This window comes from Periplaneta americana, chromosome 16 (assembly GCF_040183065.1).
Source record: "Periplaneta americana isolate PAMFEO1 chromosome 16, P.americana_PAMFEO1_priV1, whole genome shotgun sequence".
Lineage (NCBI taxonomy): Eukaryota > Metazoa > Arthropoda > Insecta > Blattodea > Blattidae > Periplaneta > Periplaneta americana.
The window spans coordinates 143015272-143021255 of NC_091132.1; the positions used below are offsets into that span (position 1 = coordinate 143015272).

General features: G+C 35.5%; 1 non-coding gene across 1 annotated transcript; it reads left to right on the forward strand.

Moving 5' to 3' along the window:
- Window positions 1-3784: 3784 nt before the first annotated feature.
- Window positions 3785-3857, forward strand: TRNAL-UAG (transfer RNA leucine (anticodon UAG)). Its single transcript has one exon. It is a non-coding gene; the product is annotated as a tRNA-Leu (tRNA).
- Window positions 3858-5984: the final 2127 nt, after the last annotated feature.

Below are 5984 nucleotides of genomic sequence, written 5' to 3' on the forward strand. Positions count from 1 at the left end.
AATTGCGAACGTGTGAAAGTGTATATAATGTTCGTCGAAGGCGTCTCTCGCCTGAACTAAAGAACACAATAATTCAAGTTACGACTATAAACGTAAGCTCTCTTGAGATTTATTTATTTCATTATTTCTTTATTTATGGTCGTGCAGGGACATATCGACAAGCTAAGGAAAAATGTTAAAATTGGAACCAATTAATGCAAATTTTATGTTCGGACGGAGTTACGCTATAATAGACCAACCGACAATTTGACAAAAATTGAGATATTTGCATAAATCTGTTGTTGGCTGAATTATTTAACTCGAAAAAAATTAAGAATCCATTCTGCTGCTATTTATAAGTAAAATTCGACTACTGTATAACATTTATTTATTTATTATTTATTTATTTATTTATTTATTTATTTATTTTGCCTTGCAATATTAAACCAACTGCTGGTCTGTTATTAAAAATCGGTTAGCCTTTTTTAAAAATTATTTGCGATATTTTTTGTAATAGCATGAATATTACAATACTTTTTGCATAAAATGTTTAATAAAAACCAGGTTTATTTCAATGGTCAATATCTCGAAAACAGGTTTTTGGTGGTTGGTCTCTTATTGCATAACTCCGTCCATTTTTCCCTAGTATGCATGGATATGTTTTCCGTACATTTTAATATCTGGTGCCAATGTAATCATTTTATATCACTGTATTTTATATATATATATTGTGAGGAAGTGTCGACTTCTTCCATAATGTGGAATATTTCGACATAGTACGACAAACATAAAAGACAGTTTAAATTCCAATATTTACAACACAAATTTGGTTCTGAAATATAAATATTTTATAATACTCTTACTCTCGTTGATCATATTATATGAATTTTTCATCGGTACCATTTTCCACACATGGCTCGTAAAACAATTTTTGCTATTCTCGGACACACTAAACAAAACGTTCTCTAGCATTGTCATTATAATAATACCCACTATACGCGGCGCAATAGTTTTTCTTAGATTGTCCATATTTGGAAAGCCTACTTCTTTACACGATATTTTCTATTCGAAGAACAAATATTTTCAATTTATTTATTCTGTATCCAACGCGACTGACATCGTTGTCATCATTACCTACTATTCTTTAAATCATAGTCAACTGTACATAATATTTAGTTGAACTAGCCGATGAGGGGTGGTGCTCCAGCTTGGGGGTTGGGCGAAGGGCTAACAATCCATCACCGTAAAAAACAGCTTGTTACGAACCCTTCAAGTAAGCCTCGGAATGGGACAGATTCTCTGGCACGACCACAGCAAAGGAATAAGGTTTTGAGATTTGGTACTTGGAATGTTACAAGTCTATATAGAACAGGAGAGGTAACATTAGTAGCAAAAGAACTAGCTAGATATAGAATAGACTTTGTGGGAGTACAGGAGGTTAGGTTAGATGGGAATGGCATAACACAAATAGGAGATTATTTGTTGTATTATGGGGAAGGACACGATAATCACCAATTAGGAACAGAATTCTTTATTCATAAAAGAATAAAATCAGCAGTAAAAAAGGTCGAATTTATCAGTGATAGGTTATCGTATTTAGTACTTAAGGGTAGATGGTGCGATATCGTAGTTATAAATGGCCATGCCCCTACAGAAGAGAAAGACGACCATATAAAGGATAGCTTCTATGAGGGAGAAAGTTACACAACACAGAACTGCATGCATTGTATTCTTCACCAGACATAATTAAGAATATTAAATCCAGACGTTTGAGATGGGCAGGGCATGTAGCACGTATGGGCGAATCCAGAAATGCATATAGAGTGGTTTTTGGGAGGCCGGAGGGAAAAAGACCTTTAGGGAGGCCGAGACGTAGATGGAAAGATAATATTAAAATGGATTTGATGGAGGTGGGATATGATGATAGAGAATGGATTAATCTTGCTCAGGATAGAGACCAATGGCGGGCTTATGTTGGGGCGGCAATGAACCTTCGGGTTCCTTAAAAGCCAGTAAGTAAGTAAGTAAGTAAGTAAGTAACCATGGACAACAGTTGGCTTTGAATCAAACAACAACAATGAGTCTAATATTTTTTTTTTCAAAATAAAAATTATTTTCACAGAAATATTACTTTACATATTAGTAGTGAAAAAAATATTGTATGGAACACGAGACTTGATACATTTTATCCACTCGTGGAAATTATTTCCTTCGGCTTCACCTCAAGAGATAAACTTTCCACTCATTAACAAAATCTTACATAAGTCTTGTCACATCATTTACTATTTGACCTTGTAGTTCCGAATAGAATTTCACTATGGCTCAAGTATACTTCCTTCCTTATCACTTCACCTGAATTTAAAAGAATCAGGAGAAATCGCCATTCACCGAAAAAAAAGTAGCTGATTATTTCGCTTCAAAAATGGCAAAGAAAACCAGATACCTCTCAACATTGTAACAAAACAACTGGAAATAGCGCTGCCGACCAGATTAATTTTTTCCGGCTGTTTTTTTTTAATCTAGATCTAGCCGTGAAATGGCTAAATTGACAACAGTGTTTGCAGCCTCTGTGCTCAAGTATTCCGCCTTCATCTTTCATCTCGGCTATTTACTACACCGATGGAAGATAGTAACTGCGGTCGTGTTTTCCTAGAGGAAACAGGAAGTCGCTACAGCAAAGCCACCTCCGTCTGTAGGAGACTCGTGCTCGCCCGGAAGAAGGTAACAGACTGGCCACTTTGAGTATGCTGCAATGCATTATCATCACATTATTAGTCTACAAATAAGTCTGGAATTATCTTCAGGTAACGGTCGATGACATGCTGATACCTTATGAAGTTTTACAGGAAAAGATCTTTAAGCGTAATCAGATGTGGGTTTTCTATAGCCCTCAACATTCAGCATTTCAAAGTCACTGCTTTAATTATTCAGAAAATAGAAAATTCTTAGGCCTATTTATTTAGTCATAGGTTTCTTGTATTTTCTGCTACTAAATATGTCTTGCATGCTAATAATACCTTACATAAGAATTGTGAACCTTCATCTAGTTGATATTAATCTGTAATCAATTGATCTTGAATTTAGCCTTTTCTCCACTGTTTTATAATGTAGAGAATTAAGGAAAAGAGAGAAATACACTCTTAAAGCTAAAAGGAAACAACAGTTTCATATAAAATAAAGGTTTACATTGAACTTAGAAGTATTGCCGGTAAAATGTGAGAAGCAGGTGTTTCGAAGATTGGAACTATCTTCGTTTTCGAGTGGAAGAAATGTAAAGTATGTAAAATTCAATATACTCAATATTTGTAACGCTTAATGAAGAAAATTCCCACATTCTCGACTGAAATTTCCGCATCCATCTAACAATTTCTACAATATGAATTAAAAACAATGATAATCTACAATCAATTATTATTTCATGTAAGAATTCACCATTCGATAGCTTTTACAGTATTTATGAGTATCAGAATCTTCGGCGTAGCTCAGTGGTTACAGCGCTTGGTACGTAGAACCAAGGACCCGGGTTCGATCCTCGGCACCGGAGCGAATTTTTCTCCTCTAATATTAATTGTTACCGTAACAGACGTTTTCTGTAGTACCAAACAATTAATCTTTACGTAGATTCTTCGAGCAACAGTGCATATTACTGTGGGATCCCGGCCACCAAGTCACTCAAGTGAGTGCGCTCCTTGTATAATGGCAGTTGACAGGTATAAAAATGTCAACATACACGGCGAATTTGGAGTCGACCACAATGGGAAAAACACTATAGGAGAAGGATTCGACCCGGTGCTGTGGATTGAACTCCGGCGTAGCTCAATGGTTAGAGCGCTTAGCACGTAGAATCAAGAACCCAGGTTCGATCCCTGGCGCCGGAGCGAATTTTTCTCCTCTAATATTAATTGTTACCGTAACAGACGTATTCTGTATGACCAAAAAATTAACCTTTACGTAGATCATTATTATCAGCTGTTATTTTTTTTCAAATGGCGGCAACTGCGAGGGACCGAACTGCCCGATTCCAAAATGTCATTATTTGTTTTATCCGTGTTTAAATTCGTTTAAAATTAATTCAAAGACGTGTCATCAGAATACAATACTTTATTAGATAAAACTCGCACTTGTTAATTCAATCACACTTTCTTTACAACTGCTTGACTGAAAAGATAGGATATTGAGCTACGGGTTGAAGAACCGCTCAGATACCCAATAAAATAAAATAAAAAGTCATCATCTAATTCAGTATAGTAGCTACTGAAAAATTTGTTACCAAAAATTCACAAAGGAGAATAATTATCACCATGGATACAGTCATCCTTTCCTACTTTCTTCATTAGGAACAGCAATAAATTTCGCAGTAATATACTGAATTAGAAGATGATCACTCTCAATCTTCTTAGTCCTGAGACAGTTGCTGTTTTATTTTTAAACTTCAATATAATTTATACACTTCAAAAAAAGTAATTGAAATAAGGAAAACTGCTTGAAAAAATTTTACAGGTTACAGTTAGGGCACAAATGGACTAGACTTCAGGTCTCTGCACATACATCTTATATCATAATTAGACTTCGTGGAATTGCCACGAGAATCGTAAGGTTTACTATGCACGCGGTATAGACTGTATGAGAAGGGGACGTGCAACGGATGGAGTATGCCTCTGATGTAAACACTGAGCAGTATACTGCGGTTACAATAAAACCTGTATCCTGCATTCAAGAAGTATAATGAATGATCATTGAAGTAGAAAATGTCTAAACATGTAAATACACAATTATTTTGTAGTGAGATATATTAACTCTTAAAATTTAATGTAATATACTCACATCATCCTTGAATATGTGCATTGCGGTGAAGAGTTACGTACATTTTGAGCGACTGCAAAGTGAACCTCCTCCGATGGTCACTCAAACAGTTTTTATATTGGGAAAATGTACGTTCAACATCACACGATGTAGTAGGTGCATATTTGAAGAATGAGAATCACTACTTTTTAGTACACCAACTTCAGACTTCTTGTCGTGATCTGATAGTACATAATTTATAATACGAAGTTGTGAATAGGCAGAATTTTTAGCAATAATGTTTCTCAATTTACATTTCACTTTTTCTGAAATTAGTGAATTGTTATTTTGGATAACGGTTTGTGATTCTTTATCCACCTTATTAGGGGCTTCTGAGAGTTGTAGTTTAGACGATTCTAACAGGGTGATGCTTTTGGACACGATTTTAAAATTAGAATCAATGAACAGAATATCTTACAATAGCTGTTAAGAAGGCAATGATTTTACAGCTGCAACAGCGGAACTGTCTGTGTTATCCAATGCATAAATTACCTCCATTATTTTGCCGTAATATTCTGCATAATAATTAACAGCATCCAACCACGTTTTCCAACGGGGGTAAGAATATTCCAGGGGCAATTGTTTGGAGCAGCAACACTCTCATTGTAGTACGTTTGATTGAATTCTTGTCTGCACTGAACAAATGTTAAGCTTTGACTATTTCAACCACAGTAATGCAAAAACAAGTGCTTACATAGGTATACATTAGCTGTAGCTGCTCCATCTATTTGGACCGGTCACAACTCTTAACATGAACTGCTTATACTACGAGACCGGGCGGTCGCTCACCTCCTCTATACTACCGTACATAGGCAACCTGATTGCATGCTGCGTGTGGCAATTCAACGAAGTCTAATCATAATCATGTATGAACTATAGTATAGCATACTATACTCTCAGGACTCAGGTGGTTATGAGAATTTTGACTTTGATTGTTTTTCCCCAGTACTCTTCTTATCTTTTGATCTTCTAAGTCACAAAAGACCAAGAATGTTCCATTTTATTGTGAAAAAATACATTTTAAAAATTAGTTTTAGATTGACAGGATGTCGCCACGTTGGTTCATTCCTAGCGCGTTAGGCTTTTCAAATCCCAACTCCATCCTCAATTTGTAACTTTTTTTGGGCAGCATTTAGTCTAAACATCACCCGAGGTTTCCGAGT